The sequence below is a fragment of the Crocuta crocuta genome, unplaced genomic scaffold (assembly GCF_008692635.1).
Source record: "Crocuta crocuta isolate KB4526 unplaced genomic scaffold, BGI_CrCroc_1.0 scaffold339, whole genome shotgun sequence".
NCBI classification, from domain to species: Eukaryota; Metazoa; Chordata; class Mammalia; order Carnivora; family Hyaenidae; genus Crocuta; species Crocuta crocuta.
The window spans coordinates 5,159,942-5,170,918 of NW_027530357.1; the positions used below are offsets into that span (position 1 = coordinate 5,159,942).

At 53.6% G+C, this 10,977-nt stretch overlaps 1 long non-coding RNA gene across 1 annotated transcript; it reads right to left on the minus strand.

Moving 5' to 3' along the window:
• Window positions 1-5,865: 5,865 nt before the first annotated feature.
• Window positions 5,866-9,567, minus strand: LOC144233151 (uncharacterized). The gene is made up of 3 exons (XR_013335611.1): window positions 9,415-9,567; window positions 6,741-6,900; window positions 5,866-6,436 (listed from the first exon to the last, which is right to left on the minus strand). It is a non-coding gene; the product is annotated as an uncharacterized LOC144233151 (long non-coding RNA).
• Between the last annotated feature and the right edge of the window lie 1,410 nt (window positions 9,568-10,977).

Consider the following 10,977-nt stretch of genomic DNA (forward strand, 5'->3'; position numbering starts at 1 on the left):
CCTGGGTCCTCCTGGCCTCTGCCAGAGGCTGCCCCTCACCTCCCTTCCCTGCCCCCCACCCCCACCCGGGCCCCCTGGACCCTCCCAGGCTCCTCAACAGGGCGGTGTGCGGGGAGACCGCGGTTGCCGGGTCCCAGGGTGAAAAGAAAGAAAGTGCTGACTTCAAACCTGAAGCCCTGACAGACGCGGCACTTTTTAACTCCGCCATGGGCCTGCTGGCACTTGTCAGGTCCCAGCGTGTTTGCTAACGTGCATTTTCATCAAAGCGACGAGGCTGCTGGGCTCCCGTGGGGGCCCCTCTTGGCTTCCACTGTCTTGCTTGGTTGGTCCTGCCCGCGCTCGGCCCCTTCACCCCTGCCTTTTGGCCCCTCCCTTTCTTGATCGCTGTCCTCCCCCCTCCCCTCCCCTCTCTCCCCCTCTGGGTCGGGGTCCTCATCCCTAGTCTCTCCCCAGGGCCCCCAGCGGGGCCCTCCGCCCCCCGCCTCCTCTCTACCCTTCCAGTTCAGAGAACTAAATGTCTGTGGGGCCACCCAGGGAGGGGACTGTGCTGTTCCCTGTGTCTCTTTCCCCTTCCCGCCCCTCCCCCCGCCGGGCACCTTCTCTCACTCCCGCGCTGCAGGCCAGTCCAACCAACTGTTCCCTGCTTTGTCCCAGACACCCGAGTAGGTGCTGGGGACACGGACACGAGTGAGACGAGCTCGTTCTGCTGCCCCAGGTCCTGCGTGTGCCGCCTCTCTCTCCTCCTTCCTCTGTCACCCACCCCTCCCTCAGCCCTCAACACCCCCCCAGCTGCCCACGTCCCGCCTCCCGCGGCCCCTCTGGCTCCCTGGCCGCTGGGGCCGCAGCCTGGCCGGCGCTGATGCGTGTGGACCCACAGACCATCCAGAAGGCCCTTGCGCCCCCGGCCCCCGGCCCAGACCTGCTGATCGGCCTGATGTATCTGACTGAACAGGAGCGGCTCTGAGGGGCCGCGTGGCCCTGCGGGCGGCCAGGAAAAACTGATGCGTGTGGACACGTGATCAGGAGCAGAACAAAAAGCTCGCTGGCCCAGCTCCGAGCTCCGAGCCGGGCTGGCTGATTGGAGTGTGGACGTGTGGGGTCACCGGTCGGCCGGACGCCGCGGGCGCCCAGGGAAAATCGAAGGCGGGTGATGCCCAGGTGCCAGAAACCGTGATAGGAGAGGCAGCCAGGCGTGAGGGCGGGACTGGGCTGGAGGTTTGCGGCACAATCCTTCCCAGGCCTGCCTTTCCGAATCGGGGAGGTCAAGAGGAAGGCAGCTCTGGTTCAAACTCTGGCTCTGGTTTCTGTGGTTGACCCCGCCCTGCCCCCATCCTCAGTGGCTGTTCTACCCAAATGACACCTCCAGGCATGGGACCCCCCCCCGTTCCCCGTGCCCAGGATTGGTTCACTGGGGGGCACATGATCCAGTGAGAACCAAGGAGACACCTAGGAAGGGCTCCTGGGAAGCTCTCCTCGCGGTTGAGGGGAGGCCAGAGGGTCACCGCTGTGTCTGAATGTGAGCTCCAAGCGACCAGGCTCTCTCTCACGTCACACACGGCCACTCCCCCCCAGCCACCCACGCGCCCCGCAGAGAGGGCAGCTGTGACACCAAAATCATCACCCGGCCCCTTCAGGATGGGTGCTTAAACGGCACCGCCTGGAGCCACTCTTTCTATCCGGCTCTTCCACCGTGATGAATTCTTCCAGGGAGGGGGTGTAAATAACTCCTCCTGCACCCTGGCTGTCATAGGGCTTTCCTGTAAATCCGGAAGACCCGGGTCTGTGTTTGAGCCCCAGTGGCAGACAGAGGCATACCTTGGCCAGGCAAGAAAAGGAAAGAAAGAAGGAAAAATATATTAACGAGGATGTGGAGGAATCGGAATCCTCGGGCATTGCTGGTGGACATGTCAGATGTGCAGCCGGCGTGGGAAACAGGAGAAAGTCCAATGTAGAACTGCCCTCTGACCCAGTAATCGGTTTCTAGGTGTCTCTACCCAAGAGAGTTGAAAACATGTCCACACAAAAACCTGTACACAAATATTCATAGCATTATTTATAAATGTAGTAGTAAGTACTACTTACTTGTTGTTCCGACTTGCTAATGTTCATAGCATTATTTATAAATGTAGTAGTAAGTACTACTTACTTGTTGTTTCCGAAAGTAGAAACAACGCAATGTCCGTCAGTGGATAAGTGGATAGATGAAACATGGCATGTCCGATATGGAATAGTATGTGGCCATAAAAAGGAACAAAGGACTAATACATGTTACCGTGTGAAGGAACCTCAGAAGCATGAGGCTAAAAGCAAGAGGCCAGTCCCCAAAGGTCAAATATGCTACAGTTCCATTTATATGTCATGTCCAGAATAGGCAACTCCATAGAGACAGGAAGCAGATTAATGGCTGCCAGGTGCTGGCTGGGAGGAGGAAGGACATGGCCGGAGTGGCAGGGAGACCCGATAAATGAGTAACAGGTCCAGGCCTTTCTTTTGAGGAAAACAAACTATTTTAGAAGTAGATAGAGGTGGTCGTCACCCAAGATTATGAGTGTACTAAAGGTCACTGCATTGTACACTTTAACACAGTTGATTTTTAAAAACTTTTTTTAACATTTATGTATTTTTGAGAGACAGAGCATGAGCATGAGCAGGGGAAGGGCAGAGAGAGAGAGAGAGAGAGAGAGAGAGAGAGAGAGAGAATCTGAAGCAGGCTCCAGGCGCTGAGCCGTCAGCACAGAGCCCGATACGGGGCTCGAACCCACAAACTGCGACATCATGGCCTGAGCCGAAGTCGGATGCTTAACCGACTGAGCCCCCCAGGTGCCCCAACACAGTTAATTTTTATGTTATGTGATTTTTCACCTCTATTTTAAAAATATCAGTAAGCGGAGATGTTTATGGAGGAGGGGAGGGCAGGCAGGGGAGAGGAGTGACGTCCAAGTCCAATCCCAGAAATGCCCAAGCCCACCTCCTGCCTGGCCCCGACACCCTCTCTATAGCATCCATCAAGGGCAGAGGCTGGTGCATAGTATGAGCTGAACAAATGTTCGTTCTCCCCGCCCCGCGCCCCCCACACCTGCTCCCTCTATCAAGGAGAACAAGAATTCTTCTAATCATTGTAAACTGCCGCACTTGAACCTTTGGACTGAATCATGTCTGCCCTTAGGGAGGGTCTTATTTACCTTTGTGCCCTGGCCACAAGCCTGCACTTTGGATTCTGCATTAACTCCAGGCTGGAGAAAACCCAGCCCGGGCTCCGGCTCCAACGGCTGTAATTACGCATTACACTGGGTCTCCCTGCCCCTATGTACAGAGTCAGCATCATAATTAGCTGTTTATTAGGGTCTTTCAGGCCTGGCTGGGATTCCCCCAGATTCCGCGAGCTGCAGTGTCTCCGGGCTATACCTCTCTCTCCCGACCTTTCTGGAAAGACCCGGTTTTGGCGGCCACCAGCCAGAGTTCCTACACACTTCAGGAGAGGCTCCTTCTCCAGCAGATGTCCTTGAGGCTCCCTGGGCCGGAAGTATTCTTGGGGTGTCGAAGGGAAGTGGGGGCAGGGCCAACAGCTGTGGCTCTGGCCACCTCCGTCCCCCCCGGCGGGGATGTGAGCACCTGCTCGCTACCTGCTGGCCATGGACCCGGAAGGAGGGAGAGAGAGAGAACGGAGCTGCCTCTTAGATCTGGAGGAGCTCACGGTCCAGGGAAGTAGGGAGAAAAAGAAGTCAGCGACTGCCCCCTTTAAGCTTCTGAGTAAGCCCAGCCTTTTTGGGTTTTTTTTTTTTTTGGGCCCTGTGCAAAATGAAAATGTGGGACCCCTTATGAACATTATTAAGCATTTCAAAACAGTGACAGGAGAGCATTACCACGCAAGCATCACCTTTCTAAGTGCCAGGGTCTATGTAACTGCTCAGGCCGGACACCCATGAAGCTGGCCCCGGCTGCAAACATGAACTGAGCACTCACTGTATGCCCTTGGCATCAGAACTCAGGGGTTAAAAACACAGACTTCTGAGTCAGATTTCAGCCCTGCTTCCTATTCCGTCTGTGATCTTGGGCAAATTACACAGTCTCTGTGCCTCAGCTTTCTTATCTGCAAATTGGGGGCAATACTAATAAACAGTGCAGACCTGTGTCTCCATGTAGTAACTGCTTCTTAAGCATTCCTTGTTAGTGGTCATTGGCATGGATGGACTCAGCTGGCCCCACAGCAATGTAAGAGGTAGAGGCAGTTACTGTATCCATTTCTGGGAGGGAAACCAAAGGGCACGGAGGTGGGGTAACTTAACCTCAGTCACTCGGAGGCAAGGCTCAGATCTGTATAACACCCAGTGCGCATCCCCACAAGTGCCCTCCCCCCTCCCCGCTGCGAGGCTCAGATCTGAACTCTGATGGTCTAACACCTGACCTTCGGGCATGATGTTGTCATCGGAGAGGGGGAAGAGCAGGGTGAAGGAGGGCAGCGGGGAGGGCAATGTGCCCCCTCTCAGGGACCAGGGAGGAAGAGCTCACGCCCTGCTGTATGAGGCTCTGAGTCGGTGCTCAGTAAATGCGTGTGGAATTGAAGCATTGATTTTGTGGATGGACCCACTTGGTGCCGGGCACTTTCACAACACTTCATTCATACCCCAGCTGCGTTTGATCATGTCCGCTGTGGATGGGGGCCAACCAGCACCACCCAGCCAGGAAGTGGCGAGTCGGGTACTGCTCTCCTGGGTCTCTGGGATCCCAAAGTCCCGGCTTCTTCTGCCCCGCTCCCCTCCAGAAGGCCTGCCCAGGAACATGCATTGTTGAGCCGGGGAGACTTGGGTGGCCCTGATCCGGTCAACACCAGCCATGCTGTTCCTTTGGGCACAAACATCCTCTCCTCTCTCACCCTGGTCCCTGGCCCAGGCCGATAAAATAGTGGCACCGCCCCAGCAGTGTTCTCTCAGTAACGATTGTTAGCAGAGAGGGGCTCCGTTATCCTGTGCTTGTGGCCTCTGAATGGGAATGCCTCAAGTTCAGGTGAACAGGGAAGACGGACTTGTAGCCGAGCCCTTGGCAAAGTGCTCCTGAGATCTCCGAAGAAGGACTGCCATTGTGAAAGATCCGGAACCTGGCCTTGCCTTCGGAGAACGCTGGACATGAACGGGGATGGAGGGGGTGACATTAATGGAAGCGGCTGACCATTGCCAGGTGCCTGTGGCCTGCGGGACACGGAGCGGCTCCCTGTCACACGCATGCCACCAGAGGGAGACCAGAGAGGGGTGAGAGTCAGCTCTCTGCGTCAGGGATTTCCAGGGAGAGGCCTGCCCCCAGAGTGGATAGTTCTTTCTTCTTTAGGGGCAGCCACAGACACACCAGACTCTGCTTCCTCCTTAAAAAAAAAAAAAAAAAGTTCAGGGGCGCCAGGGGGGCCCAGTGGGTTAAGCGTCCAACTCCTGATTTCTGCTCAGTTCGCGAGATCGAGCCCCACGCCGAGCTCCACGCTGCAGTGTGGCGCCTGCTTGGGAATCCCTCTCTCCCTCTCTCTCTGCCCCTGCCCCATTCGCACATGCGTTTGCTTGCCCTCTCGCTCTCTCTCTCTCAAAATAAATAAACTTAAAAAATCATTTTTATTTCAACATCAGATTTTCAGTGAAGTTCCTAGAACAGTATGAAGAATCCCCACATGCTCTTCACCCAGATTCCCCAAATGTGAATGCTTTGCTCCCCCACACCGGTCTCTTTCTCTCTAGATACGGACATACAGAAGAGAAATGTGTATGTTCTTTTATTCAGAGCTGTTCCCCATTAAGGTGCAAACATAACACATCTTTCTAGACTTTTTTTTAAATGTTTTTATTTATTTCTGAAAAAGAAAGAGAGAAAGACAAAACGTGAGCAGGGGAGGGGCAGAGAGAGGGAGACAGAATCTGAAGCAGGCTCCAGGCTCCGAGCTGTCAGCACAGAGCCTGACACGGGGCTCGAACTCATGAACCTCGAGATCATGACTTGAGCCGAAGTCGGACGCTTAACCAACTGAGCCCCCCAGGCGCCCCTGCACTGATAGTCTTTTTATCTAATCTACATACTTTACACACATCTCACCATCTGTCCTTACAGCGTCCTTTATAAACAAAAGGAACTTCTGGGTCACAGATGGCATTCAGCTGTCATGTCTCTTTAGCTTCTTATAATCTAGAACATTTCCTTGGTCTTTCTTTGCCTTTCAAGACATTGACATTTTTTCAGAGGACAGGTCTGTTGTTTTCTAGACTGTCCCTTAGTCTGGGTTTGTCAGATGTTTTGTTGTGATCGCATTCAGGTTGGGTCCGTTCAGCTGGATCACGGCAGAAATGCGGTTCATGCTTCCCAATGTGTCCTGATCTGATAGACGGTATCCACTGTCGATTTGCCCCATTCCGGGGATGCTGCCTTTGATCATGGCATTAAGGGACCCTGCAATATTTTAAAACTAAAAACAAACCAACAAACACATAAAAACAGAAAAGCTTGAATTCTAATATACCGTCTCCAACTCCCAGATCGAAAGCCACAGACACCCCCTCACCAAAATTTCCACTCACGCAGAGGAAGCCAATGTATTTGTTATCTATTGCTGTGTAACAAACGGCCCCGAAACACAGTGGGCCTATCTCCCAGTGGCTTGAAATAGCAACCATTTTATTGCTGCTGATTCTGTGGGTCAGGAATTCTGGGGGGGGGGGGGGCCCCAGTTGGGCAGCTCTTTGGTTTCACATAGTGCTGGCTGGACTCACACGCATGGCTGCGCCCTGGCCGGGAGCTTGGCTGGGCTGCAACATCCAAGATGGCCCCCACTCCCATGTGTGGTGGTTAGTGTTGGCTGCTGGCAGAGATGTTTGGTTTTCCTCCACGTGACCTTTCCAGCAGAATTGCTTGGGCTTCTTTACGTGGTGGCTGGGTGTCAAGAAAGTGAAAAAAAAAAAAAAAAAGGAAGCTGTAAGACCTCTTGGGATTGAAGCCTAGACGTTGAGCAGCCTCAGTTTGCCCTTGTTCAGAGCAAGGCAGAGGGCCAACCGGATTCAAGCACAGGATACACAGCCCTGCCTTTGGATGGGAACAGGGGCAGCGTTCGTTGCAAAAGAGCCTGTGAGATAGGACTAATTTCCTCAGCCGTCTTTGGAAGCAGTGTGCCCCAGGCGGGGAGAGAGCGCACCGGCGTGCCTGCTTACCCACCCAGAATGTGCAAGAGAGCGGAAATGAAGAGCTGGGCGCACAGCCTTTCCCAGAGGAAGAGCAGTCTCTGTGCAGGAATGTTTCCTTCTTACTCTCCTTTTCAACTCGGCGCAATTCCCAAAAGGCTTTCCTAGGCGCCTACTGTGTGGCGGTATTTATTGAGGACCTGCTATGTATGCAGGGCTCAGTGCTGAGGATGGGGGGGGGAAGGAAAGTGAGTTGGCCTTTGCCCTGTGAGAGCTCACCGCCTACAGATAAAACTGACCCATAAACAAAGCCTTGCAGGTCCTTGTGACGGAAGTAGGTGTGCTGGGGGTGGAATGCAGCGGAAGGATGTGGGGTTGGGGGGGGCGGGCATTAGGGAAGGGACACAGGCAGACAGGGACAGTGCAGGAGCCGACTCCTAATGGAGCAGAGGGGCAAGCCAGGCAGAGGGGATGGCCTAGGGTAGGCGGTGGGTGCGTTGGGAACCTCCCTCGGCCGGGAATGCCTACCCGCAAGGTGTGGCGGGGCACAGAGAGAGTGCAGAAACATATGACCAAGGAGACAGTCACAGGCTAGAACTTTGCAGTCCCCTGGTGTGGTCCTCATCTTCTTCTTTCTCCCCCACTCGACTCCGTAGGATCCCACGGAACCCTGACGTGTGAAGGTGGGGAGAACTTGGTAGAGAAGTGCAATTTGAAAGCTAAAGTTCTCTGCTTGCAACCAGACCATGAAGGAGCCATACGGGGGGACCTGTGATTTACACGGGTGACAAAGTCTTATATGCATGCACCAACAGTCCTAAGGGAGGTCGTGGTTTTAATTTTTTTAAGTTTTTATTTATTTATTGAGAGAGAGAAAGAGAGCACGAGCAGGGGAGGGGCAGAGAGAATCCCCAGCAGGCTCCACAGGGCGCAGAGCCCAACGTGGGACCCGAACCCATGAACCATGAGATCGTGACCTAAGCTGAAGTGAGGACACTTAACCGAGTCACCTGTGGGCCCCGGGGGCCGCAGTTTCCAAAGGAGTTTATTTTTGAGGATCTGTACATCATTAAAAACTCAAATAATCCAAGCAAACCCCTGAGAGGGATGGTGGACATGTCTCTTTATCCATGAAAATGTCACTAACGCAGGGCAATAGTGTACCGCCATGTAAGTTTCACTCGGGCCACTTGGTTTTGAAATGATGCAATGACAGATGTCTTTTTGAAAACCGGAGAGATCTGCATTATTCCACATTTTGCACCTAAAAGGAGGCTCTATTTCATACATCTTTTTGTACTGCACTACTTCTTCATATTTGCAGTCCTCTCTTTTTTTTCACAGTCTCTCTCTCCCACGTTAGACCCAAACGCAGAAAGGAAACCCCTCACTGGAACTCAGACATGTTGGGCCGATCTTCCAGTTCTGGCCGAGAACTTGGGTTTCAGAGTCCCTACCACTTTCTAGCTTTCTGACCCTGACCAGTGCACATTATGCTCCATCTGAACTTGTTTGCCCATCTGCAAAAAGTGGTTACTAACAACCATCCCCAGTTAGAAATAAAGGTAACAAGATTCTCGGCACGGGACCAGTCTCTTCTGAGACAGTAAATGCTCAGTAACAGGTGGCCATCACGATGAGGATGACAGCATCGCCTTGCCCTCTGTGCCTTACTTATCTGTTTACATCCGGTTTTCCAGCCAGGCTGTCTGTCCCCTGAGGGCAGCGCCTGAGTCCCAGCCCCGCACCCAGAACCGCCCCAGCGGGACCCCAGGCCACACCCCGGTGCACTGGGAAATTCAGTACGCCCTTGGGGATCCTATCCTTCATCTTTCTGGTTTCAGCCCCGGGAGCTTCCCAGCTGTGTCTCCAGCTGGGGGAGTAAGTAAGCCCCCACCTCCCTTCCTGCACCTCTCTGCGCCCCACCCTTCCGCTCCAGGGTCAACGGAATGTGGGGCGGGGGGTGTCAGTGACCGGTTTACCTGCGGCTCCGGTAGACCAAAGGGGGCAGATTTGCATTTTAAAAGACCTCTGAGGAGGCAGAGCAGTGCTAAGCGCAGGGAAAGTGCTCTCTGATGCTAACGCTAAGGAGGGCGATGTGGAGACCGAGGGCAACTTTCTAGGGAATGTGGGAAATGAGAATAATCACTGGCTGACTCTACCTACAGGGGACTGGTGCTGTCAGAGCACCTTCTAGGTCTCTGACTCTATATCTTGCCAATTCCGCACCCCCACCCCCCACCCCCAACCTCCTAGCGGTAGACATTACCGGGACTTCCATTTTGCAGGTTAGGAAACTCCTGCTCAGAGAGGTTGAGTGACTGGCGGGACAACACACAGCTTACAGGCCACAGAGCTGGGATCCAGACATGATGTGTGCCGCACCAAGGCCCGTGTTCTTTCTCGCGTCTCTCCCTCGGGCAGAGGCTGGGAGGCCAGCTCAGAGGAATGGAATGTCTGACATTCGCGGACCTCACTGACTCCCCCAGCAGCCCCTGGGAGATCTTGACTCAGTCCCCTCAGCCTCACTGCCCCCAGCCTGCCTGCCTCCTCCCAAAATCCGCCAGATGTCTCATTCTCTTTATCCACTGACCATACTTCCTCACTGAACATACTCCTTTCCGCGCTTTGGTACACTCTGTGCCTGAGTCTGATATTCCCTTCCCCCGCCCCCTGGGCCTTGAAAATTCCTTCACCTCCTTAATGATCCAGTTCACATGCCTCCCTGGCCCTATGAATATAACTTATGTCCTTACTTTTTTCTCCCATAAAGTAAGGCTGACACGTACCATTGTACAGGTTGCGCACTGCACAGCGCTAGAGGCACCATCTGCCTAGACTGCCATAGCCTAGATGTTTCTTTTTTATTTTTTAATGTTTATTTATTCTGAGTGGGGTCAGAAGGAGAAGGAGAGAGAGAATCTCAAGCAGGCTCCACATTGTTGGCACAGAACCCACAGCGGGGCTCCGTCTCATGAGCCGTGAGAGCCTGACCTGAGCCAAAACCAAGAAGCGGACGCTTAACCAACTGAACCCCCCAGGCGCCCTCCGATGCTTCTTGGAATTGTATCCGCTTCTGGCTACAAGCCTGGAGCTAGGGATGAAGCCACGATCAGCACCTCACCCAGTAACTAGCGCAGGGTCTAAAGCTCAAGAAAGGCTGAATGAGTGAATGAATGAATGGGTGAATGAATAAAGAAACAAATCCTGCAAGATGTGACTATAGCCTAATAAGACCACACACACCCCAGGTCTTGCCCTTCCAAAAAGGTGTTTCCCCTGTCGTAATCGTCCCTCCACTATTCCCAAAAGGCCACGGGCACTCAGAGCGCTGTTGGAAGCCTCCTCCGGGGCTTTCCTTCAGAGCCAGGGTCCAAGCCACGCAAGTAACCCCTGCTCATTATTTTGCAATCGCGGGTCCTTTATTGCCCAAAGTGATCTCAGCCAGCTCCATCTTCTACCTCGCTCATCAGGCCTGGCTCCGTTTAACTTTGGGCTCCGTCCAGAAATCAAGTCCACTCTCCAAGAAGGAGGACCTGCCGCCACCAAAGACAGTCTGAGGAAACTGCCAAGGCGTCAAAGGCTAAGCAGCAGCTGGCTCCAAAACGTGCCATGCCTGGCAGCCTGGCTGGCCTCCCAGAAGCCTCCTTTGAAGGATCGACATCCTTCGTTATGTATGTTCAGGTGTTGTTGTTTTCCAAAAATTCACGTCTGTGAAATCCAGAGCGTTTGTTTACTGAGTGTTTGCTAGATGCCATGGTTTTAGAAATAGTATCTCATTTAATCCTCACAACCGCGGGATGGCGCTAACTCTCCCCATTCTACAGATGAG